This window comes from Podarcis muralis, chromosome Z (genome assembly GCF_964188315.1).
Source record: "Podarcis muralis chromosome Z, rPodMur119.hap1.1, whole genome shotgun sequence".
Classification (NCBI taxonomy): domain Eukaryota; kingdom Metazoa; phylum Chordata; class Lepidosauria; order Squamata; family Lacertidae; genus Podarcis; species Podarcis muralis.
Window position 1 is genome coordinate 42,163,865 of NC_135673.1, and position 27,907 is coordinate 42,191,771.

At 41.2% G+C, this 27,907-nt stretch overlaps 1 long non-coding RNA gene across 1 annotated transcript; it reads right to left on the minus strand.

Annotated features, from left to right (window-relative positions):
* Positions 1 to 12,529: 12,529 nt before the first annotated feature.
* LOC144326150 (uncharacterized) lies at positions 12,530 to 17,036 on the minus strand. The gene is made up of 3 exons (XR_013391308.1): positions 16,941 to 17,036; positions 14,739 to 14,988; positions 12,530 to 14,649 (listed from the first exon to the last, which is right to left on the minus strand). It is a non-coding gene; the product is annotated as an uncharacterized LOC144326150 (long non-coding RNA).
* Between the last annotated feature and the right edge of the window lie 10,871 nt (positions 17,037 to 27,907).

The following is a 27,907-nucleotide window of genomic DNA, read 5'->3' on the forward strand; positions in this document are numbered from 1 at the left end:
GCAAGCATTACTCATTAGCTCACTCCTATTGCAAGTAAAGTTTTGAATAATACTTGCAACCAAAGAACTCATGGTGTACATGGAATAACCTAATCTATGATACCTTAAGATACTTAGCAGAAGGGTGTGAAACAAAAGTGATAAATATGCAAACAATTTTATTTTAAAAACTGAGCAGAGCTTCTATAGTGGTTTACAAAACAAGATAAAACAAATATAACACAACACAACATAATAATATATCATAGTAATATATAACGTGTTCAATATAATGTTACCTGGGGGTGATTTACCTGATATCAATATATGTAAATTTTCAATATCACTTACGCTGTGAGCACATAACATTTTATTCTGGAATCAGTGGAGACTACTTATTGATACATACTCTCTATTAGAGAGAGTTGATACATAGTTGATACATACGCTCTATTGTCTAGATTGCATAATTTTGCCCCTTCTTTAAAAGCTGGTTTCATTTCAAAAATAAAAGCTCATTGAAGACTGATTCTGCATTTTTCTGCAATATGGCCTTTCAGATTTTTTTTTAAAAACCCCCATAGGTGGTCCCAACAATGGGAGGTGTGGTTAAGGATGATTGTTTAATTGACACTGAAATGAAGAATGGCTACAGTAAATGTGTACTACTGAAGGCTTTAAGATGGGGATTCCCCATGGGACTATATTAAGCTCTCTGAACTCCTAGATAGGTTGACAACTACTGTAACAGTTACTGTTCTCTGTTAGCTCTGATGAGGTGTTTAACTTTAGATCACACGGGAGGTTACTGAATTGCGAATTGGCTATTTCAAAAGGGAGCTGCCTTTAGTCTTTTGTTCCCAGCCAGAGTGGAAGTAAGATGTGATAATGAAGCTCTCCAGGAGCTACATAGTCTTGGAGATGGCATACAGGCTAATGAAGCCTGAGTGAGAGAGAGAGAGCTATGTTTTGTCAGCTCTGATTATGCTATTTTATTTGTAAGATGCAGAGCCTGTGCTGGACATGTACAAGATATTGTATGGAATTATTTGGGTGTATCTTTGAAGGTTTTGTTCTGTTTTGAAGAAAGCTCTGCAAATAAAGTTTTGAATATCTAATGTTTTATTCCAAAAGGAGTCAGTTTGTATACATCCAGTTGCTTCAAGCTGCACAGTATTAACATCTGCAATAGGTGTATCTACACCTGCCCAATGATATTGTATATGGGCATTTACCAAGATTCTCTTAATTCAGTTGGAACATGTGTAGGGAGGAAAAGGTGTGGATAACGTAATTAAGGGGAGAGTTTTCAAATATGCATCAAATAACCACATCCATCCTTATGTAGCATGCTGAGGATGAGCATGAATGATTTTTGACTTGGAAAAACTCTGCTTTTATGCTTTAAACAGGTTAGTGTGTACACAGCCTCTCTTACCAAGTCCACAAGAAAATAAAGATAAGGAAAACACCATCAGTAGAATTAAGAGCAGAGTGTTGTTGTTTAGTCATTTAGTCATGTCCAACTCTTCGTGACCCCATGGACCAGAGCATGCCAGGCACTCCTGTCTTCCACTGCCTCCCGCAGTTTGGTCAAACTCATGTTAATAGCTTTGAGAACACTGTCCAACCATCTCGCCCTCTGTCGTCCCCTTCTCCTTGTGCCCCCAACATCAGGGTTTTTTCCAGGGAGTCTTTTCTTCTCATGAGGTGGCCAAAGTATTGGAGCCTCAGCTTCAGGATCTGTCCTTCCAGTGAGCACGCAGGGCTGATTTCCTTAGAATGGATAGGTTTGATCTTGCAGTCCATGGGACTCTCAAGAGTCTCCTCCAGCACCATAATTTAAAAGCATCAATTCTTTAGTGATCAACCTTCTTTATGGTTTTCGATTTTGATGCTGTCTATCTGGTGATGTCCATGTGTAGAGTCGTCTCTTGTGTTGTTAGAAAAGAGCGTTTGGAAAAGAGTGTTTGTGATGACCAGCTTACTCTCTTGACAGAACTCTATTAGCCTTTGCCGTGCTTTGTTTTGAACTCCAAGGCCAAACTGGCCAGTTGTTCCTTTTATCTCTTGACTCCCTACTTTAGCATTCCGATCCCCTATAATGAGAAGAACATCCTTCTTTGGTTTCATTTCTAAAAGGTGTTGTAAGTCTTCAAAGAATTGATCAATTTCATTTTCTTTAGTACCGGGAGTTGGTGCATAAACTTGGATAACTGTGATGGTCTGCGCTGGATTCGTATCGAGATCATTCTATCATTTTTGAGATTGCATCCCAGTACAGCTTTTCTTGACTATGAGGGCCACTCCATTTCTTCTATGGGAGTTTTTCACACAGTAATAGATATGATGATCATCCAAACTTAATTCACCCATTCCCATCCATTTTAGTTCACTGATGCCCAGGATGTCAATATTTATTCTTGCCATCTCATTTTTGACCACATCCAGCTTACATGGTTCATGGATCTTATATACATTCCAGGTTCCTATGCAATATTTTTCTTTACAGCATTGGACTTTCCTTTCACTTCCAGGCACATCCGCAACTGAGTGTGTACACAGCCTTTCTTACCAAGTCCACAAGAAAATAAAGGTAAGGAAAACACCATCAGTAGAATTAAGAGCAGAGTGTTGTTCTTTAGTCATTTAGTCGTGTCCAACTCTTCGTGACCCCATGGACTTTCGGCTTTGGCCCAGCCACTTCATCAGCTCTGAATCTACTTGTACTTGTCCTCCACTCTTCCTCAGTAGCATGTTGGATGCCTTCCAACCTGAGGGGCTCATCTTCCAGTGTGATAACTTTTATATGCCTGTTGTATTCATCCATGGAGTTTTCTTGGCAGGGATACTGGAGTGGCTTGCCCGTTCCTGCTCCAGGTGGATCACGTTTAGTCAAAACTCTCCACTATGACCTGTCCGTCTTGGGTGGCCCCTTCGCCACGACAAGGCAGTGATCCATGAAGGAGTAGAGCAGTGTACAAATCTGAAAAGGGTAATTAAATATAGATACACCTCACTAGTGTAAGTAGGGTAAACACCACCTAATTCACTTTGTCAGCAAACACATACAATCTGAAATACATATGTACCATACACAAGCTAATCAATGTATAAGAAATAATGCATAAGTTGAGACGTCTTGTAAAGATACACCTTAAGAAAATCAAACATGCATAATAATATTTGGATTCATGGTATAAAATGTATGTTAGAATGTCTTCCACTATTCACAAGCACAGCAAAATCTGAACTAGGAGGAAATGGTTTGCAGAGCATCTCAGAACTTGCCTAATGCAAAGAAATCCCATAAACCCAAAACCAGTTCTGCATGTCTTATGTACAAGTTTGTTAAATCTTGTGGTTTTTATTCAAGTATTTCAGTCATGAGGTAGTAGAGGTTCCCTCACCCCATATTATATGGGATCTCCCCCCCTTTTTTTCTGAAACTTCAGAGAATGATTTCACTGAGGACAAAATGTTGACTAGCATGAAGCTGATTGACTGCTGGCATAGAGTATGTACTCTCTCCCACTGCCAAAGCTGCCATTGCCCCAGTTCTCTCCACAAGCTACCGCAGGCCCCGCAAATACAACTACCAGGAACCCTAATGCTACTGCTGTATGCATGTCAGTTTAATGTGCATAATTTTTATAATTTCTGTAATGCATTCTGGTTACGTAATCTAGATTTTCTGCTCATTGAGTTTAAGGTGCTTCATTGGGGGAATATATAATTTATGGCACAGAATCTACAAGACCCAGCCAGCTCTCTATACTCACAAATGAAATAGCAACTTGGTATGATCTTCAACTGCATCAGCTCCCATCCACTAAGGCAGGGTGCTGCTATGCACAAGGACCCATTTTGTTGTTGTTTAGTTGTTTAGTTGTGTCCGACTCTTTGTGACCCCATGGACCAGAGCACGCCAGGCACTCCTGTCTTCCACTGCCTCCCGCAGTTTGGTCAAACTCATGTTAATAGCTTTGAGAACACTGTCCAACCATCTCGCCCTCTGTCATCCCCTTCTCCTTGTGCCCTCCATCTTTCCCAGCATCAGTGTCTTCTCCAGGGAGTCTTCTCTTCTCATGAGGTGGCCAAAGTACAGGAGCCTCAGCTTCAGGATCTGTCCTTCCAGTGAGCACTCAGGGCTGATTTCCTTAAGAATGGATACGTTTGATCTTCTTGCAGTCCATGGGACTCTCAAGAGTCTCCTCCAGCACCAAAAGACCCATTTACAGAGTCATATAAGATGAGCTCATAGCACCAAAATGTTGTATATCCTTTTTCGCTTGGAGAGAGAGAGAGAGAGAGAGAACACCATGCAAAGTTGTCACCATAATTTGCATCATTACCAGTTAAATGTGGGCTATAAATTATTTCAAATAAATAACTAAATTACTTGAAACTTTCTGTATCAGAGATTGAAGAGGATTGTTTTTGCCTGGCGGTTAATGGTGGAAATACGTCTCTATACCTTTAGGCACCGGGTGATAACATTCCTCTTCAAACAAGCCTTTGGCTGATTAACATCCTATATCCTTTTAAATGTGCTTGTGGGAGGAGGAGGGTTATTCTTTTGTTTTTGCTCTTGTGTTTGAGTATTTTGGGTTTTTATCTTTTATTTTTATGATGTGGGCCATCCTGAAATCTTCAGATAAAGATGATGATGATGCCATCAATATTTTAAACTTCTCCACAACAAGATTTGAACAGATTTCTATGCTGTTTTCTATCCCTCTCATTCAAAGATCAAACTACAAATGGCACTAGAATGCCTCACTGGAAGTTCCCTCTCCTCTAAACAGCCACTGCAAGGGGTAATCATGACCAGAGCCACAGTATGTAAAGTGGGGGGGGGGGGTGTCCACACATTCCAGAAGCTCTGGTTCTGATTATAATTGCAACCACCCCAGCTGCTATTTGTTGCAGGATAGAAGCACCCATTATCTGAGACCTCAGGGTATAGAGCGGTATATAAATTTTATTATTATTATTATTCCCATTATAAGCAACGGGAGCATTTCTCTATGCCAAACAGCAGTCTGTGGTGTGTGAGGAAAGTGTTAACCTCCTATGTGCAAATACACACTATTTGGAATGAACTATTTGGAATAAAAGGGACGCGGGTGGCGCCTAGGACTTGCTGATCAGAAGGTTGGTGGTTCGAATCCCCGCGACGGGGTGAGCTTCCATTGCTTGGTCCCTGCTCCTGCCAACCTAGTAGTTCGAAAGCACGTCAAAGTGCAAGTAGCTAAATAGGTACCACTCTGGCGTTTTCGTGCGCTGCTCTGGTTCACCAGAAACGGCTTAGTCATGCTGGCCACATGACCCGGAAGCTGTAGGCCGGCTCCCTCGGCCAATAAAGCAAGATGAGCGCCACAATCCCAGAGTCGGCCACGACTGGACCTAATGGTCAGGGGTCCCTCCACTCAGGAATCCTGAGTGGAGTTCTGCAACTAGAAATCCATAGGTCCAATCTGGCTCTGCTCTCATGAACACTTAGTTAATGGCTAGGGAAGAACCAGTGTGCTGCAGTATCCCAAGTGATGTGTATTGGGGCAAACATAAATAAATCTTAATTTGACATGTATGCTTATGGCATTTGATCAGGAATGAAACCTGTTTTGCAGCAGGAAACTTTGCAGCAGGAAACATAAATTGGCCTCAGGTTAAGGAACGATTCCTGCCCCCACTCCAGTACCTAACTTGAGTCCCTCTTCTAGAATCTTAAATAAAATCATAAGTCCATGGGTAGAATAAGCTCACGTTCAAATGTGGGGGCATATGAATTGCTGTTGAAATGCTTCCTGATGTTTCTGCAAATGTGGGTTAAGCAAAGACTCCCCCGCCCTTCAAATTTAGCAACGAATAAACAAAACCATCAGTTGTTTTTTGAACGAATGTTACATTTTATTCTTTCAAAAATGCAACAAGAGTGCTGGCATTGTGCCAAGAATTTAAAGCCCCCTTAAGGAAATTGCTCAGTTTTCCTGTCGCTTGCAAAAGAGATACAAAAGGTTATGTTTATTTAGGATGAAGATGGACTTGTCAAGTCACTGTGTGGTATGATCCTCATGGAAATGCTAATGCATTAAGTCTAAAACGTTTCTGCACTATCAACAGCTTCCATTCCACTCACCCCCTGGAGAACATAAATTGACAATAAATGATTGACATTCATAAATGTGCCTTCAAGCAGATTGGGGATAATTAGTAAAGCATGTGGATAACCACTCACAGAAGCCAATTGTGGCAAATCCACAAAATAAGGAACTTCCATTGCACATCAAGAGTGGCTTAGTTGTCTGAATCCTTCTTTTCAAAGGTTTCATGTGGGTTTGATTTTCCTCACCACATTCAAGCTGAACATCCTTCCCACTCTCCCAAACAAGACCCCTATGTCTTGACTTTCCGGGACCAAAGCAGGAATGAAACAGCATTCCTGATATCTCACATGTTAGCAGTCTGAATGTTTCCAAAGACACCATAGTTTCCACATGTCAAAGTCCAGGAATTAAGAGGCACTTTTATATTGCCTATACTGCAAAAACTCCCAGGGTTTTCTGAAAAGAAAAATATGCATAGTTATGGGGGTTCCCCCTTCAATTTGACTAGGGAAGTCAGCAATGAAGGTGGTGGGTATTGAAATGTTTAAAATGAGAACAGCAGCAACATTGTTGGCCTTGAAAAATTTGGGATTAGAAGATTGAGGAAGAATATAAGCAATTAAACTCTCCTCTCAGTACTTCCTATCTGATCTTCATTAGCTGTGAAACATTACTCAAACCCCTCAGCCTCTTCACTGGCTGCAATCCTTAATGAATTTACTCTCCCTGAAGCAATCTTCTTGACTTCAACTGAGTTAACCTGGTCTGTGGATTTGTAGGCAATCACTTGCTGTTCATATCTTTATGCTACCCCACCCAAAAGAAACAAGAAACGGATGTTGGCTTATTTCATGGGAGGATGTTCTGTATTATTTTATTAATACGATCGCAGCAAGTTTGCAATGGCCTTTGGCTGGAACAATAAACTTATGAACTAGAAAAAATAAAACCCTTAAATTAGGGGGAAAGTAGAAGTAAGGGGTTTCAAGGATAACTCCCACAGTATAATGTTTTATGAATGACAATGCTTTATGTTATCTGTCATGGGTATATTCAGTGTTAATGATACACCACATCTGGGATGTCAAAATGTATTAGAGCAATGAAGGAAAATGTAAACTAAACCCCACTGTCTTTAGAGTGGGAAAAGGTATCTAGGGTAGTACAGAGATTGCAGAAGCCCTCATGAATGAGTAATAACTGTTTTAAGCTGGCAGCAAGAAACATACCTTATGCTGATAGCAAAGAATTGCAACCAAACCTTCTGGTGTTAATTAGGACAAAAGAGTGTTACCCACTGCAGAAATTGGTGATAAAATCCTCTGATTTTATTTACTGCGGAGTGCTATATGCTAAAAATTAAGCATATCAGTGGCAGTAGTAAAAAAATAAGTAACATGACAACATCCAAATGGGCTGTTCAATGATAAATGTGTTTCTCTTGAAAGATCTTAAATGCAACAAAAATGTCAGAGAAACAAGCCAAAGGTAAGCATTTCCAAGTCCAATTGAATTCAGTAGAAAAAAACCTATGTGCACAAGTAACATTCGCACTGAGACCAACAGGACTTAGATATGCTCAAAATCATGCCTATTACTTCCAACTTTTAGATCCCATTTTTAGATAAGTGTGTTTTGCACACACAAATACTAAGGGCTCATCCACACTTACCTTTCCTCCACTCTTCACAGGCATGGCCCATGATTTGAGGTTTCATGTCCAAGCAACCCCCTTTGAAGGTGACCCAGAAACTACAACTAATCCAGAATGCGGCAGCTAGACTGGTGACTGGGAGTAGCTGCCAAGACCACATAACACTGGTCTTCAAAGACTTACATTGGCTTCCCAGTATGTTTCTGAGCACAGTTCAAAGTGTTGGTGCTGACCTCGGCCTCGGTCCAATATACCTGAAGGAGCGTCTCCACCCCCATCGTTCAGCCTGGACACAGAGATCCAGCTCCGAGGGCCTTCTGGCGGTTCCCTCACTGCGAGAAGCCAAGTTACAGGGAACAGGGCAGAGGGCCTTCTTGGTAGTGGCGCCCACCCTGTGGAACACCCTCCCATCAGATGTCAAGGAAATAAACAACTATCTGACTTTTAGAAGACATCTGAAGGCAGCCATGTCTAGGGAAATTTTAAATGACTGATCTTTTAATGTACTTTTAATATTTTGTTGGAAGCCACCCAGAGTGGCTGGGGAAGCACAGCCAGATGGGCGGGGTATAAATAATAAATTCTTCTTCTCAGCGCTCTCCTTGCAAAACCTCACTCTTTAAGGCTCAAATGGAGCAAACAGCAATCTGTGGAAAACCCAGACTGACATTTGCTGTGATTCAGCATTAAAGAGCGGGTTTTCGTGGGGAAAGCTTGGGACAAAGCAAGCAAACAAAAACCCTGGAAATAAAAGGCAAAAGGTATGTGTGGATAAGCCCCAAATCCCTACCTTAAGTAGACAAATTTCAATTTTCTATAAAGATCTAGTTTATAGAAGTAAGAGGATCAACTAGTAAAGCTCATTATGGCAGGTGGAGGAAGACAGAAGGACCTGTTTAGTTAAATATATTATTGTAGGGAATGCACTAAATGGATCAGTGGCCTATGTAGATAGCATTGCCTGCATTTTCCATTCAACTTGATGACCTTAATTAATGTGACCAAGAGATGGAATGGAGGAATCGGCCTTTTGCAGACAGTGCTAGAACATTTGTTGGCTGCATTCTCTCCCTCAAAGTCCTTTTGTACTTCATAAAATTCACACCCACCTCACCAAAGGCCCTTGAACACTATTCTGGAATCGGCATTTATAAGCTTCCTTAGGAAACAGGGTGATTTTCAGTTTGATGTTCCTAGAAATTATTTGTACTGATGAGGCGAATCCGAATGATCCATTTTTAATCAAGGGATTCCTGAAGTGAAGTACTGTGGTGAGAAGAACCAAAACAGATTGGTTCTTTAGCCTTAATTAACATGACAGTCTCTCTCTCTCTCTCTAAAAAAATGCTAAAGTCAGGCATTTAGGAAGAATCAGGAGCCTGGATACCCTCTGTAAATGCTTTCTGAGCAGAGTTCAAATGGGTTTTCCCCCCTTATACAAAGCTAGCAAATCTTCTTTCTTTCCTGGGCTGTCTTTGTTCCTAACATTGTGGCCACTGTGGAAGGTCATCACACCTCCTGGCCACATCTGAAGTAGAGAGCAGTGGAGGGTCTGAAAAACACCAGGGCACTTGTTAGTTAAGAACTCTTGAGTCTCTAATGAAGTACTAAAAAGTTAATCACTGAAAAGGTGGCCTCCTAGGAGGATGAGAATATTTGGTTAAAAAGCAAAGCTTGGGCTGGAGGAAGGAGCAAATGCATCTGTTTGTTTTATTAAGGACTGCATAGAACATACTAGAGAGTTTAACTTAAAATATGCACAGCAACATGCCATGACTGAATTCATTGCTGTCTGACAACACAGACAATGCTCTAGATATGCAAAGTATTATATTTAAAATTATAGTTGCACTGCACATCAAAGGGGGGGAATGTTTTGTTCTTTGTTGCGACCAAAACAAAAAACAAAAAACCCACTCACCCCACCCTCACATTCCTGAGCTCTAAATTGAAAGTAATTTAATAGTCATATTTAAATGCGTGAACATTATTTATAATGGGTTTCTGAAAAGCAGTTTGGCTGAACGAATGACAATAAAACAGTGCCTGAAACAAATTTACCTACCATACCTATTATCAGTAAGCAGCTTATATTTTATGGAAGGATTATTTCACAACTAGGACAAGGCTTTCAGAATAGGGTTAGAAACACCAAACAGTTTCGAACACAAAGAATTACAAGTGCATCTCAAAGTACCAGTGTGCCATGGAAAAGACACACTTAATTTAATATCGAACATTTCAGCAGTCAGGGAAATCTGTTTGAGTCATTCTTACCAGGGATGACACATCTTCCACCCCCCACCCCCTTTAGAGCAAAATATGGGCTGGAATACATTGCTTCTTGCTCAGTAGGAAGAAGTAATTCTGACATCATGTTTACCCCAGCAACCTCTTACAAAAAACAATTCATGCCCTCAGTAATTCCTTCAGAATGGAAACCAGTCAGTTAAGGGTGTCAACCTGTAAACTATTTTTATGTACAGATAACAGTGCTGTTCATGTTTTTACACGGCTTACAATAAAGGGGCCCATTCGGGGAAGATTTCTAAGTTGTGTGTGTGTGTGTGTGTGTGTGTGTGTGTGTGTGTGTCCTGCTTTCCTTGGCAAGTATGTTTATTGCAGTTACTCTGGTGTTCCACTGTTGTTTCCTATTTCATTCCACTTTTAATTTGCATACCACCTTTTTATATTACTATACACAAGGAGGTTTACAAGCTGAAATGATGACAATGGTGAATATAACATGTGGAAAGGAGATCCACTTCTCCTAACACTTAGTGATATGAAGGATGCATGTGCTGGGGAACTGTGGCTCCCTGGCACATATCCATTACGCGTTAGGAGACATGTGTCTCATTCCTACACTTTTAAGTATTTTACTGCAGCAGAGGCGGATTTACGGGAGCGTAACTGGTTCAGTCGCACAGGGTACAGAGACTTGGGGGGTTCAGTCGCACAGGGTACAGAGACTTGGGGGCTGCAACTATTACACAGCATGGAAGACAAGAGGCGGGGTGTGTGTGTGCCAAATTTTGGCATCACACAGGGTGTCACTGAAATTTGAGACCTCAAGGTCTGCCACCAACTGCAGCCACACCAGCCTACACTAGTTTAGCCTGTGTAAAGTGGCCAAAAGGCCAGAGACAACAAGCACAGCTTCCACATACCAGGGAATTGTTAAAAATATTATCCTTGCAGTAGCTTCCTCCACACTCTCTGCCATGCTACTGAGCAAAACAGCAGAGGAAAGGCAGAATAGAACAGGTACACCAATAACATACCATCACTTCTTTGGATTACATCACAAATGCAAAGGCCACAAAGACCCACATCTGGAATGTGGACTGTTTGGGGCTCTATATGAGTGTCCTGCATCTTCTGCAAGGGATGCGGGTGGCGCTGTGGGTAAAAGCCTCAGCGCCTAGGGCTTGCCGATCGAAAGGTCGGCGGTTCGAATCCCCGTGGCGGGGTGCGCTCCCGCTGCTCGGTCCCAGCGCCTGCCAACCTAGCAGTTCGAAAGCACCCCCGGGTGCAAGTAGATAAATAGGGACCGCTTACCAGCGGGAAGGTGAATGGCGTTTCCGTGTGCGGCTCTGGCTCGCCAGAGCAGCTTCGTCACGCTGGCCACGTGACCCGGAAGTGTCTTCGGACAGCGCTGGCCCCCGGCCTCTTGAGTGAGATGGGCGCACAACCCCAGAGTCTGGCAAGACTGGCCCGTACGGGCAGGGGTACCTTTACCTTTATGAGTGTCCTGTATCTTCTGCAACTGGCTTGTGCCCCATCAGAAGCCTCAAACAGACACACCTTACTACCACCTGAGATGAGAATGGCAACAGCCTGTTTACACCGGACGTTAGACTTATTTTAATATGACCTTCCCCCACAGCTAATCTAAATACTTTGGGTCAGTGTTTCCCAAACCTGGGTCTCCAGCTGTTATTGGAATACGACTCCCATCATCCCTGACCACTGGTCCTGCTAGTTAGGGATGATGGGAGTTGTAGTACAGCAACAGCTGGAGACCCAAGTTTGGGAAACACTGCTATAGACCTAATATTTAGCATAGAAAAATGCTGTCCACTGAAACATGTTGGTTTCTTTTTAACTTAGTTGCCATTCAAGCAGCATCTGTTGTTTAACTGTAGTTTTATTGTACTTCTATTCTTTTTGCAGAAAAAGTCAAACGCAGCAGTTTGACTTCACCCCCGAGGCACACTCTACTGTCTCTCAAGACAGATGGATGGCAACAACATTTTGTGTGTGTGTGTGTGTGTGTGTGTGTGTGTGAACCTCGTTATTGCATATGAAGGGAAGTATAATTTTAAGTAATAAATATTACTAACAACAACAACAGTAATTAATAACACGCTGTACTGGGGTTAGTTTGCAGAGTCAGCTCCTGATCATCAAATGCTGATAAACCAGGTAATGAGAATATATGCATATGAGCCAGCCCAGTAAGGGTTTTATGTGTGGGTTCAAATATTTATTCCTATGAGTGTGTGTGTGTGTTTCACACCCCCACCCCCACCCCAGTCTTATATGCACTGAATTAACAACACTGATTTCAGTGGCTCTTAGGGCTCATCTGCACTTTCATTTGTCTCACTACTTTCCCTCCAGGAAAACCCGTCGTTTAGCACTGAATCAGAAAGTGTGGCAATTGGGTTTTCTTTGGATTGTAGTCTGTTCTGATTTAGTGCTAAAGAGTGGGTTTTCCAGGGGAAATTGGCAGGGCAGAGGCAAAACCACTTGGACCTGTCCGTAGAAAGCATGGGACAAACAGAAAACCATTCTGAGGGTGCAGAAGAGTGCAGCTTGACTTAGGTAAACTCCATTTTAAGAAATGTTGGTTGCAATATAAATTTCCAGGGCAGAAACAGAAGATTTATAGCAAAAGCATACATTCATAAACTCTTGATTTGGCGCAAAAAAAGAAAAATCTTGTATAAACAAGGCAAACTCTTTCAGTTGCCAGATACAGTACAAGGTTTTACCCAGAACATCCAAATGGAGAAATCTCTCCTAGCTTGGTTCCGGCTGGGTCCTTCAAGAAGATACAGCTGCTGTATGAAGGGTAAAGCTGAAAGATGAGTGGATCTAGTGCTTGCTTACTCAGAAACACTTTAAAGCTCAGAACAGGAGAATCTCTTTTAATAGCAGGGTTCACTTGATTTGATTGCTTACAGTGAATTTTGTAAAATATGTAGGAAAGGCAACATCTGGTTTGGTTTATATCAGCTGTTTACATAGAGGACACTGGGAGCTACCACCTGAAAAAATATTATAATCCTCATTCAAAGGGAACTTGTCTCAAAGTACTATAGGACACATCATAATCTGCAATTAGCTAACTTTTCGCCTCTGGCTGCTGCTACACTTGGGAATAAATAAAAACACGAATCCTTTAAGAACAGCTCAAACGTAATTTTTGTTTTAGGAAAACATACATAGAACTATTCTGAAAAGTGATGGGTCTCTTTTATACTTGTCTTTTTTGATTCATCCTCTATCTTTCATTTGCAGTTGATCTCTGATTAAACAATCACCAGGCTATTGTGGTTAGGAAGACTACTGCAACAGTGCATTGCTAAAAATTGAGCAAGCATAAAAAGCAGGTAGTAGTCCTTTGTGCCGATTTTTAAATCCATTGATCTCTTTGATAAATCAGAACTAAAACAGAAAGACAAAGGTGATGTTTTCTAGGAATGATAAAGTCAGAAATCAACCTTCTAAGGTTACAGTCCCAAGCACATGTTAAGTAAGTCCAAGGAAGTGAGTTGAACTTCTAAGTAAACATGGATGGGGTTGAATTTTAAGAGGTGGCTTTACACAGGTCCAATTGCCAAGGGAAACATGATGAGTATGGGGGTAACATGAAGGAAGTGGCAATCGCTTCCTGCACTGTCTTGAAAATCTGAAGAGAGAGTGTGGCGAAAATAAAGGGATTACAATGTGGCTGAATTCATACTGAAAAAAATGCTGTATTGAAAACAATATGCCGTTCCTACCTGTGATTTTTGATCTGTAGGGACTCATTCACATGTGCAAATCCTCTGAAGTCTACAGTCATGTGATTATCACTTATGTCAGAATGGTCTCTGTCCAGTTACAGGCATCACCTACTCTCGGTTTTTAAGGAGTGGCTACATGCCTAGTAGTTGTCTGCTTCCACTTCATTTTCAAAAAAAGGCCCTCTGAGTTTCCTTCATCTTTACTGTCTGTTAAATGCTGTCCTTTGAAGTGGGTGGGGGATTTTGAGAAGCCACAGACGAAATGCAGTACAGTTTCAATTCCAAATCCTGGCTTAAAACAAACACCCTCTTAATTGCTTGTAGTGCATTTGCTGGCTGGGATTCCGGGGGCTTTTCCCAGCCAATTCTTCAAGCAAACTACAAAACTACACAGAATGCCAGTGAAATTGTGAAAGCTGTTTACCCTGCATTTCTGAAGATGGAGCAATGCTAAAATCAGTGCTCAACATCTTCTAAAGCTGGGGTTTCCAATGTGGCACCCATGGGTGCCCTGAGACAGCCACCTTTCCATTTTCCTTCTGTTAAATTAGTAGTCTATGGTCTTCACAACTGTTTCTTGGATTTCCAAATGTGGTCCTGGGCTTAAAATGATTGAGAACCTCTGCTCTAAAATTCTCAAGTTTTAAAGCACTAAACAGGCTGTGACAGGATTCCAGAAAATGTGCAAGAACCCATAAAAGAAAAGAAACTTCTGCCCTCAATTTCATAATGAAAAGTCAGTTTTGTGGACTTTTTGGCTGACCTGATCTTTTTCTATGGCATTTGGAGAACCAGTGCAATAACTTTATTTCCAAATTCTTTCAAAACCTCAACGCAGATATGTCTTTAACAGCTTTCGCTTGTCTTTGTAGGAGGCAGGGTGGAGTATCTGTGGAAGGTGAAAGAAAACCATAGTCAGAAGTATTTATGTGAGATTGGTAAGGAACCGTCAAATAAATCCCAGGATCAGGTTGTTACCATGCAAACACATATTCTCCCAGTCTTCTCTTTCATATAAATCCCAGGATCAGGATGCTACCATGCAAACACATGTTCTCCCAGACTTGTTTCAAGGTCCAGCCTTTGTTTTTGTACTTGCACTTATATTTGCCTCCCACTGATGTATGATTTCCTTCTATAGGGCACTAATGTTTCTGCTCTCTTATCTTGTTACAGACGTGTGGTGGTTTTATGTCGACTTTATATTTTCTGTTTGTTCTCCATCCAACTGAAAACAAAATAAAAAAAAAGTTTTTAAAAAATATTCAGGAAAATACAAATGTACTTCTTTTGGCTGTGAAAAATAAAAAACAAACAAGTTTCCTTCAACTTTGCAGCCTATTAAATGTATTTCCTTTTAAGTGGGAACATGACATGATGATACTTTGGTTAGAGTGGGTTCCTTAAAATGATGACTCACAGAGGTACATTTAAAGCGCTTGAGAATCAATTCTTTTCATAAGCTCTTAAGCATTATTTCAAGCATGAAATGCACTGGTTAACTAGCAAGTAATAGTGAAGGCATATCCAAGTAATAGATGCCATAATATTTTCCTTTCAAAAGCCCAGCCCTCGACTGAGTTGGAAAACCCCAGTGTTGGGTGTTAACGATGATGCTGAACATGGCATGCAGCACTATTATATGCTATCAGGAGGAAATATCTTCTGCAGCTGTTGCATGAAGAGGAGGTCCCCAGACTCAGCAATGGGTTAGTGAATGTTGCTGCCATTACAGAAGGGTGGGGAACATTTTTCAGCCAAAGGGCCATCCTTTTCTGGCCTACCTTCTTAGGGCCACACGTGTCAGTGGTAGGTGGGACCAGAGGGAAAACTGGGTAGAGAATAAATGTCAGGGTGGGTGCCCGGAGCAGGTCGGAAACAACTCAGACGGTGTCAGTGAAGTTAATGAGCTTTATTCAAAGAAACAAAACAGCTCAGGAGGCCAGGCCAGTAGATGTCTCATGGAGGTACTCAAATGATAAGTGCAGGTTCTGGATTGGTTCACTCGGGGAGAGGCGGTCCTTCAGGTATTGTGGTCCTGAGCCATTTAACACTTCATAGGTCAAAACCTGCACTTTGAATTGTGCCCAGACACTAATTGGCAGCCAGTGCAGTCAGGCTAGGATTGGCATTATACACTCAGTAGTGGAGCCAACATGAATAAAATATTCGTGTGTGTGTGTGTGTGTGTGCGCGCGCGCTCCCTGCCCCGTATAATTGACTGACCTTGACATCTAGGAGTTGGCTCCTATGTGCCACAGTGAGTAAACTAGCCACCAAATTCTGCACTAGGCGAAGTTTCTTAACTGTCTTCAGAGACAGTCTTATGTATAACATTGAAATGTGTATAGCGTTGCAATAATTTAACCTAGAGGTTACCAGAGCACAGATAACAGTAGTTAGGCTATCTCTGTCCAGATAGGGATGCTGTTGGGCCAGCAGCCAAAGCTGATGGAAGCCATGCTACCAAGGCCACCTGAGCCCCAAGGGATAGCAATGAATACAGAAGAACCCCTAAGTTGCATATAAAAACAGACTACAAACAGTGCATTTTTTGTTTTAGGTAAAAACACAGTCAGCTGACAGTGATATCAGTCATTTATCTGCATGCTGAAGAATGCATACAATGCCATTGTGATATAATAATATTAGTAAACACATATTGCATCCTGCGAACAGATATGAGGGGTGTGCAGCAGCTCTGTGTATGCCTAACATTATGAAACAAATTGGAGTGATTTGGGGGGAGGTTCTGACTATTCTGAGCCAGATCGCACAGTTGACAAGTTATCTTGAGTCAGATCAAAGACTCCCTTAACTTCAGAGTAGCTCTGTAGCCTCAGCTGCCCACAAAATGTGCAACCATTTGTTTTTGTTTTCCAAAACTCAACAAAACCAACAAACCCAGAACTTGAGAGGGAAAGTGGTGGTGGGATCTTTCATCTTGAAAGACTGGTTTAGCTTTTAATCACAGTGAATTATTTCCCAAGGGCATTCCAATCACATTGATTTGGGGGAAGGGATTTAAAACTGTGCTTTAGTTTAGTCTATGCAAATCAATGAAGATATTGTCATAGTATCCCCCTAAATTCATGGGAGGCAGAACCCCACCCCCACCCCTTGAGGTAACAGGGCCCTTGCCAGGAGAGTAATTCCCAATGCAACTCTTATTGTACTCACTCCAAAACAGTAGTCTTCTCTTGGGAGAGAACCATTATAGCTATCCTTTAAAAATCTGTCAGGCTTCATCCCATGTCTGCAAATGCATCCAATTCTGGCAGAAAAAGAAAAAGGTGCCCTACATGAAAATCCTGGGACATATCCACCTACAATTTGGCAAGTTAAATCCATTTTAGAAAAGCTGCTATGCCTGCAAATTCCATCCACTCTGTGAAAAAGAAAAAAGTTATAGCCACTTTAGATTTCCTATTGTAGTGAATAGGGTGTATGGGATCAGAACTTCCTTTTTAACAGATCCGATTTGGTATCAAATAACAAGTCAAATCGAAAAGACACAGTGTGGCTTCCAAACAAGTTATGCTGCTTCCCAAAAAGATAGATACAAATCAAATCTTGTGCCTGGTGCACATCCCCAACAGATACATTCCTAGCTGACACTGGAAACCCTTCTCCCTCCATTTTAAGGCTCTTAAAAAGCATGAAAGATGCTATTTGGCATGCCCCACTTTCAAACTTCCATTAAAAAAATTATCCTCCCCCTAATCCAAAGTTAATTCACACGTGCAAAGGGGCAACTCCTGCAGCTCAGCAGTCTGTTCTTTCTGTACCTTGGCTTGCTTTGTGTTGGGCTTGGATGTTATGAAGCAGATTTTATTCTCTGATCTTTAGGCAAGAGAAGTTGAAAGGTACCTATTCAGAGACCTCTATTGTGATGAAGAAATGGTGCGTTATGGGTGCACCAAATTTACGAGCATGACTACCATTGATTTCAATGTGGCTACTCTGAGTAAAATTTAGTTGGATACAATCTAGGGCTTCCAGTTCAGAAGGGAGGTTATCCAGCCTTGGTGGTGTTCCAGCAACTCTTTTAATACTCTTTTGGTACGATATGCATAGCAATAACTTAGCAAATCTGGGTTTCCTGGATCATACTTCATTCAAAAAATGTCAAACTAAATGACTTTCATATTCTTTAAATTTCTATGGGTTGCAGATAGCCTTGGTTCAGATAAATTGAATTCTACTGTAATCCTCGAGTACTTAAAGGATTTTGAACATTATCTTGATAATTATTTTGTCTTCTCTTTACTCATTTACTGACTTATATAGGATTTATAGTATTTTTTACTGTGAGAGCTTCCCCTGCAAATAAGCAATCCCATTGAGACTTCATATATTACTGTTTTGGAGCATCTTTCTTGCTATGGTAATATTTCCTAAATTGCTTTTGAACACAGTAAAGAATTCAAATGCTAAGTTCTCAAGGCATTAAGGATCAGCTGGTGCCTCCTGCAAAACTCTTGACAAAATCCCATTAAGGAAGGAGGGAGGGAATTCTGCTGATACAATTCATCATACTGTGCATTTATCTAATTCTTTTCCCCCTCAGTGCTCATTATGAATTTTAGTAGTGAGACAGACATTTCACTTCTAAATATTTCAGTGATGTCAACAGCTTATTGGTTCTTCATATTCTCAAGCTGAGATCCACCACAGACCAAACATCTGTCAACCCAAAGGAATTGGGTTTGGAGGTACTGCAGTATCTCCCCCACCCCCCTTTAAACATAGTATCTGAAAACAGAAAAACCATAATCCTGAACCTATCTTGCCAATGAACAGAAGGGTTGAGAATACAGTGGTGCCCCGCAAGACGAATGCCTCGCAAGACGAAAAACTCGCTAGATGAAAGGGTTTTCCGTTTTTTGAGTCGTTCCGCAAGACGAATTTCCCTATGGGCTTGCGAGTTCTTGCGAGTTTGTTTCCTTTTTCTTAAAGCCGCTAAGCCGTTAATAGCCGCTTAGCCGCTAATAGCCGCTAAGCTGTTAATAGCCGCTAAGCCGCTAATAGCCGTGCTTCGCAAGACAAAAAACCGCAAGACGAAGAGACTCGCGGAACGGATTAATTTCGTCTTGCGAGGCACCACTGTAGTATGCACTGATCAGTCGACTATGCAAGTCAAAACTTGCCCCAGGTCCTATTTGCACAAAAAAATGTAGAGGATGATGATGATGATGATGATTTAATATCAATGCACACATCACAGTGGCCATGTTATCCATGTCCAGGAAAGGGTCAGTTGATGCACCAGCTGATAGGCATTTTTTTCCCCCATAGAGGCCATAAGGGCCTCCATGGATAAATATGGTTTCAAGAACATCCTACACTTTCAGAGGGAGTGCAACCATATCTAGAACAGGCAGACCTGGGAATCACTTACCCATAGTGAAGCAGGACTCAGCTTCAATCTATTGATCCTCATCTACTCCACCACTGTATCCAGTCATGTGTTCAGCTTATGCATGGCCTCCCCTGACTCAGATTTAATGGAAAAGTAGAGCTGTAGACATGTAGTCCCCTGATGCTATTCTCTGGTAACGGTCATGCAAGAAGGAGCAGAACCACTGTAAAACAGTGCCTCCAACTCCCAGCAGAAATGCTCCATTGACTATGGTCAATGGTGTCAAAAGCCACTGAGATATCCAATGGTAGCAGTAGGGTTGCACTCTCCCTTGAATGAGCTCTTATTTCAGGGTGAACACAGCTGAATTTATGCCTAACACATGCCTGAAAATGGCAGGAATGCCTGGAATGGTTCCTGGTAATCTGTTTCCTCCAATAGTGACTTTGGGTGAACTGCCGCTGTCTGCTTGAGCTCCTTACTCAAAAAGGTGGTATTAGACACTGGACGATAGTTATCAACACCTCAGGGTCTAGGGAGGATTTTTCCAGGAGGGGCCATAGTACTTCCTCATTCAAGACAGTTAGGACAACCCATCACCAATATTATGTGTTAACCATCACCTGGACTTCCCCTGACTAGATCCTCCCCACTTGCCAGCTTGCATGGACAAGCCAGGATAGGCAAGGGTCAAGAGGTGGAATGGACACTTTGAAGCACAATGTCAACATCCTACGGCCTCAATAGCTGAAACAGATCCCACAGAACTGGATAAGACAGGAAGCTCACCAGCAGTGGCTACCATTTGCCTTCTCCATGTGCAAATCAGCACATGCTGCTGCTGCACATAAACTAGGTGACCTATACATGGGAGTGCTGGTGCAAACTGAAAGGGGCAGGATGCACATAACTGCATAAAAGCTCTCATTGCCATGCAGAATGCAGGTTAAAGGAGAACAGGCTCACATGTCTCTCAATGGAGAAAAGAAAGTGTATCTTCTCATATGTATTGTGCATGATTCTCACCAGCGCCACATCTGGTTGCATATGGCCATCTCTGATTGAGGCCAAAGTAATTTGTCCAAGGTCACAAAGTACATTTACAGCAGTGCACTGAACTGAACATTGCACCTCCGGATTTCAGTGAAATGCTTCAAACCTTCATGATTTTTAACAAAGTAATACCTTAATGCCATTGACCCCCCAAATTTTAAAATGACAATGACAAGATCTCAAACATGATTGGAAGTCAATTCCAATGAGCTTAGTTGGGATTTAATCATAGGAAAGCACTTAAGTACAGTAACTCATCTCAGAGTACATAACATGGTGAATCTAAGCAGAATGGATGCAACAGTACCTAGATATGGCCACTAGAAGGGAACTTATTTTAAGGTCACATTCTTATGTGTATCTACTTAGGAGTAAGTTCCATAGTATTCTCTAAGGTTTACTTCTAAGTAATCATGCATAGAACTGGGCTGCATGCTTTCTAAACAAATAACAGGATATAAGAATAATACAAAAGTAACAATGGTTGCAGCATAAATTTATGACCATGCCTCAGGCAAATCAAGACCCCTTGACCCTGCCTCATTTGAATAACTTACTGATATATACATCTTATCAGTCTGACAGATCTGAGCTACAAATCCAGGTAGGTGTGGATTAAATAATTTTAAATCACAGTGTTCAGTTAAGTGAGCTGCAGACTGCAAGTGAGGCTTCTTAAAGCATTTACCTGTTTGGTGGTGTGCAGCTATAATGAGGACAGGTGAGAACTTTCAAAGTTCTGAAGATAATTGGCTTTGCTACTAAAGGGTTCCAAAATCAAAATTATCTCTCATTTCTGAAAGGATAAGGATCAAAATGATCCTTAATGGTGACAACACAAAAAAATCAAAGCGCTTGGATTTTTTTTTTTTTGTTATTGCTAAAAATAAAGTAATAAATTACAGAAAATCAACAATATGCTATTGTATAATTCTTAATAGGGAGAATTCCACTTCCAGTGGAATATCAAGGGCCTCTTCAAATTTCCTTCAGTTGGCATTTCCTTCATTTGGTTCTTTTATGCAATGGGTGCGCTGACCCCCAATCTGCAGAGGCATTTGGGAATATAAAAAGATAATTTCACATCCACTGTTTCCCCTTAGCTGTAACAAATTAGCTACATTTTATACTTTTGTCCAGCTCTTTTTATGAGCATGGAGAGTTTAAACAGAAAGCATTCACAGTACATAGATTAATTAGATGTTTCATTTAGGGTGGGGGGGGGGAGGAAAATGAGTTGCAGAGTATAATATAAAACACAGCAGGCTTTGACTTTCTGCCTGAAAGCGGTTTTAAAGAAATAATAATAATTAAGAGGGAAATGAACAGCACATGGTATTCTATGCATAAATCAGAGATATTAAAGGCAAATATTTGCTTTTAGATTATGAAGAACTGAGATTTAGCCATAAAAAAGGACTTGAGATGTTAATTTAGCTAAACATGAGCTCTAATCAGTCATTCGTCCTGCATCTTATTCCATGGCCACGTGTAACAAAAATCAGAAGCAATAGTATTATAACTCAACCTTTCACTGCAAGATGGAATTGGGAAACGTCTCCCCCTCCTTATCTCTGAATCCCTTTGCACACCTCTAAGCCCCATCACACATTTAGAAGAAGCAGTTAGAGAGCTGTATGGAATGCAGTAAATTAATCTGGACTTAGTGGGTGGATAAAAGGTTCAGATGGGGTTTGTTATAGACCTGGAGAATGTGAAGAAAGAGGAAAATGGAATCTTGCATGAACATAATGGGAAAGCAAACAGAGGCAGTGAGGTGGTGATGGCAGCTTTTTGTATTTTAAATACTGGTATTTAAACGGCAAAAATCCAACTTCAATCATCTGAGTGCAAACAAATATTGAAATACTGCTGCCCTGACTTCAGAGACCCAACAAATAAGAAGTTGTGTCCTCGGACAGTGACACACAGCGGCCCAAGAGCATCAACATGGGAAAGTGGGGTGTGTTTTTTTTTTGGGGGGGGGGAGGGAATTCCGAACCAATTCTAGACAAATTCCGAACCAATTCTAGACAAATTCAAATGTCTCACACTACAGCAATTAAATCAAGAATGAGTTCAAGGTTTAAATAAGAGAATATGAATTAGTTTAGAACTATCCCCAAGGCATTGTAACCAGGGTACAAGACACCTACTGATAAAGTGCAACTGGAATTCAGCTGTCATGGAATGTGGGAGTCAAATATGGGACCGGCTCCCTCCAATGCAGCATTCCAAATGGCCTATTTTTATGTGGTGATATCATAGCAGACAATTCAGGATGCACCAAGAAGTCTGCTAAATGAAAAGCTAAGGATTTTTTGTTTAAAAAAGTATATGTTGTGTAGTCAGGCAGTCAGAACTTTTAGATTAAACTAGCTAGTCTTATTTGTTCACCACATTTTTGTCCTCCTTCTTCCAAGAGGGTTGAGCTAGCATTTGTTATTGTTGTTGTTGTTTAGTCATTTAGTCGTGTCCGACTCGTCGTGACCCCATGGCCCAGAGCACGCCAGGCACTTCTGTCTTCCACTGTCTCCCGCAGTTTGGTCAGACTCATGTTTGTAGCTTCGAGAATACTGTCCAACCATCTCGTCCTCTGCCGTCCCCTTCTCCCTGTGCCCTCCATCTTTCCCAACATCAGGGTCTTTTCCAGGGAGTCTTCTCTTCTCATGAGGTGGCCAAAGTCTTGGAGTCTCATGTATGAGATAGCATACATGGGACATGGGAGTAATTCCAATTAATCCAGAAACCAGCAGCTGTACTGGGGACTGGGTGTGGCCGCCGGGACCATATAAAACCGGCCCTGAGAGACCTGCATTGGCTCCCACTACGTTTCTGAGCAGAGTTCTGAGCAGAGTGTTGGTGCTGACCTGTAAAGCCGCCAACGGCCTTGGCCCAGTATACCTGAAGGAGCGTCTCCACCCCCATCGTTCAGCCCGGACACTGAGAACCAGCGCAGAGGGCCTTCTGGCGGTTCCCTCACTGCGAGAAACGAAGTTACAGGGGAACAGGGCAGAGGGCCTTCTTGGTAGTGGCACCTGCCCTGTGGAACGTCCTCCCATCAGATGTCAAGGAAATAAGTCACTATCCTACCTTTAAAAGACATCTGAAGGCAGCCCTGTAGGCAGGGAAGTTTTTAATATTCACTGCTATATCGTGTTTTAATATTCGGTTGGGAGCCACCCAGAGTGCCTGGAGAAACCCAGCCTGATGGGTGGGGTATAAAGAATAAAGAATTATACAGTGGTACCTCGGGTTAAGTACTTAATTCGTTCCGGAGGTCTGTACCTAACCTGAAACTGTTCTTAACCTGAAGCTCCACTTTAGCTAATGGGGCCTCCTGCTGCTGCCGCGCCGCCAGAGCACGATTTCTGCTCTCATCCTGAAGCAAAGTTCTTAACCTGAAGCACTATTTCTGGGTTAGCGGAGTCTGTAACCTGAAGCGTATGTAACCTGAAGCGTATGTAACCTGTATTATTATTATTATTATTATTATTATTATTATTATTATTATTATCATCATCATCTTCATCCCATTTCCATCTCAATACAACACTGTGTGGAAAGCTAGGCTGAGGTAATGCCTTGCATTGGGAAACCTATGTTCAAATCCTGACTCAACCATGAAGCTTAGTGGATAGTCTTGGACTTGTGAACCAAATCTTGTGGCTTGGTTCACATGTAACATTAAACTATTGTTTTAAACAAACTGGAGTTTAATGTGAACAAGCTGCATGTTCGTACACCCTCTGAAGCCATAGTCTGGTTACAGGGAACCAGGCAGAGGGCTTTTTCGGTAGTCGCACCTGCCCTGCGGAACAGCTATGTTATTTTTAAAGGACACCTGAAGGCAGCCATGCTCAGGTAAGTTTTTTTTTTTAAAAAAATAATTTTTATTCATTTTCCAAACAAGTTTTATACAGTCAACAAATTATTTTACACTCATGCTTCAATTTTTGACTTCCCTCAGTTTCTCTGTCAATCTTTTGAAAAATTTCTATTTATTGACGCATTTCTAAACATGATATTGCCTTTCCCCACTCCTTTTCCTCTTACTCTCTTTTTTGCAGTATTTCTTACTATTTCACAGAGTCTCTTCAAAACCAACAAGCGTTGTCTGTGCATCACATATATTTTTCAGATATTCTGTAAATTTCCCCCAGTCCTCGATAAACTTTTGGTCTTTCTGGTATCGAATCTTCCCAGTCAATTTGTCCAATTCTGCATATTCGGTCAATTTCCTTCTCCATTCTTCCACTGTTGGAATTTCTTCCTGTTTCCATCTTTGGGCCAGAAGTATCCTTGCGGCAGTCACTGCATATTGAAACAGTTTACAGTCTCTCTTATTGATTTCGTTTCCTACCATTCCTATTAGGAATGCTCAGGTAAGTTTTTAGTGTGTGATGTGATATTGTGCTTTTACTATTTTTTGTTGGGAGCTGCCCAGATTGGCTGGAGCAACCCAGTCTGATGGGCAGCATATAAATGATAAAAGTCATAATAAAATACTTATCTATCTATCTATCTATGAAACACCAGCCAATCAGGTGTCCCTGCTGCAAGCACCTGTTATGTTTAAACACACATTCAAATATAGCAAGGTCCCTTTTTTTTCCATCTAGGATATGGGTACACCCTAAAAACATAACATAATAACCACAAGTATATAAAAAAAGGATTCATTAGCAGCATAATCAAATTAATGGTTCCCAGTCTGTAGAAGATAGCAGTGAGGAACATAAGAGGTCAGCTGCTATCAGCTCTCTGTACAATACTCTAGATGGCTTCAGAACCCCAGAGATGCTAAGTAAGTTGGACAGTTTAAAATGACTCCAGGACATGGAGGCAGAGTTCACTTGGAAGTCATGAAATTTCACTGCATCTATGATGGCTGCTTTGCGGCATTATAAGAACAAACACTCACAGCACTCACATCAGCAAGCAACTTTGAGACACTGTTCTACCTTCTGTACTCAGCTAAGCTCTTATATTTTTAAACAGCAAGAGAGGGAGAAAGAGGAACCATCAACATGCATTTTTTAAATATGTTCTTTTCTGCAGTTCCAATGCTGAAATCACATTACCTCAAAACTAATAAATGCTTTTCGAAATCTGCCAAAGCAGGAACAGGTTTTCTTAGGATTGGTGGTTTCCAGTGCAAAGGGGAGGAGTCCACTTGCTGTGTGGCCAAGTGTTGTTCCATCTCCTAAGCAGAAGTGGAGAGGAGAGCAAGAAGCAGTAGGTTCATCCATGGTGTTCTTTTTGCAAGAGAACTTCCCAAAACATTGTGTCCAATGCATTTTCTGGGGGATCTAGTACAGGGGTACCTCAAGTTATATACGCTTCAGGTTACAGACTCTGCTAACCCAGAAATAGTACCTCGGGTTAAGAACTTTGGTTTAGGATGGGAACAGAAATCGTGCTCCAGTGGCGCGGTGGCAGTGGGAGGCCCCATTAGCTAAAGTGATGCTTCTGGTTAAGAACAGTTTCAGGTTAAGAACGGACCTCCAGAACGAATTAAGTTCTTAACCCGAGGTACCACTGTAGTTACTGTGTCTTACAAGATGGTGTCACATGCTAGGCCATCTCATGATGGGATTTTACAATAACTGGGAGGTGCCCATAAAACTCTCACATCCATCAGAAGACATTTTACTTTCCATTTTTATTGGAGCCGCTTACACTGTTAAAACTTTAGTCTATCTGGGTTGTAGTTTTTTTGCTATATATGTATGCAAGCATATGCACATATAATGCAGAGATTATGAGTGACCCAGTGAGCTTTGCAGCTATGCATGGTCTCTCTCTCTCTCTCTCTCTCTCTTTCATTACATTAAAAAATATATTTGCACAGAGGTTGCCATTGCTTTTTTTAAAAAATGCTGACAATCCACACAATAAATTTATTACAGAGATAAATCTGCTGACAATATTTTTTATTATTCTTATTAAAGTTTGTATGCCGCCCTTCTTCCAAACACAAAATACATAATAAAAGCAAGAACCAAAAAAAACCCTAACCAATAACTCAGCTGGTTAGAGCATGGTACTGATAATGCCAAGGTTGCAGATTTGATCCCTGTATGGAACGACTCCCTATTCCTGCATTGCCGGGGGTTGGACTAGATGATCCTTAGTGTCCCTTCCAACTCTACAAGTCTGTGATTCAATAACACCTCTCCCATTTTATCCTTTTGTACCAGCGGGGACATAGTTGGGTGTCACATGGCCAATTTGGTAAGCCAGGGATCACAGTTTGTTGGTCCTGCTTGCCCTGCGAGATCAGCAAAATGAAAGTGATATTTCCATTCACACTAAATCACATAACATGCCAACAGGGCCACTACATCCCTCAGCTTTTACTTTGGATGCAAAAGTCCACAGAATATTAACTGATTATCTTGCTAAATCCTCTTTAATTATTATCCAAAGCATTCATAGGGCTTGTTTTGTGCCAAATGACCATTATCTTAAATTTTAATTTATGTAATGTTCCTAGGCTTAAGAAAATAATTGTGTGATATAAAACAGGACTGACTCTCTTTAAAACACACACACACACACACACACACACACACACACACACTCTTCTGTAATTGAGCTGAGCATACTAGTTCAGCCTTTTCACAACATAATCTGATATGGGACTTTATTTTCTCAAGGGACTCCCTTGATCGTCTCTTTATAGACATTCAGTCTCTGCAAATATGCTTGTGGTTTCTTTATCAGTAATAGTATTAGGCATGAATGCTTTGGTATACAGTATAATGGGAAATTAAAAGGACTCTCTGTATATACATTTTAGTACAATGGGAAGAAAATGAACAAACATTATAAAGGACTCCGCAAGCAGAAAACACTGTCTAAAGGTTTATCTTGCTTTTCTTTTTTAAAGAAACTGGTAATTGAATATATTTAGACTATTTTGTTTCCTTTTTCACCCATTTGAACTTTGCCACTCAATATCTGACTCTCGGTGTTGCCATGGGGAAGATTGTAATGCCATGAATTCAGGGAAGTAAATTTGTATGTGTAGTTGTTTAATTTGACAAAACCATTAACATAAATTAACTCCTTTTATAGTAGATTCTCTTCTGAAACAACTAGATACAGACACATGCATACACATACACAGGATCTCTCTCTTGGCAAGACTGTTTCCAGGATTTTGGGAAATGGGCTCTCTTTACCGGTGAATGTAGATGAACAGACAGCACATGAACCAAATGAGTGCTCAAAGGTACTTCTCCCCATCCACCCCTTTCCAGAAAACACACTCTCCATTATTTAACCTACCTCCTTACTCCTCTAAGAAATCCAAATTTGGGGCTTTGGAGAAAACAAAGGTATTCTCACTTTGTGCTGGGAAACTTGAAACTTTTTGAGAGTTCAATGCTAAATCAGAATAACGGCACAGTCAGATCAATGCATACTCCAAGAATCTCTGGCTCTTGCCCAACCCAACTGATTTCTAGTGCAGTTAATTAGATATCACACCAGTTGAATGTTTCCTGTTTTAGGGAAAACCACCACCATTTCCCATTTTGCAAATCCAAATGAATGGATCTTTAGTCTTAACTCTAACTGAACCTCCAGCAGCAACCAAAAGGTTGCACTAGATGATCCTCAAGGTCCTTTCCACCTCTACGATTCTATGAAACTCATTTTCCAAGCGTGGATCCTTATGAAGCCAAAACCCAGCACCACCCACCCACCAGAGGGAGGTTATCAG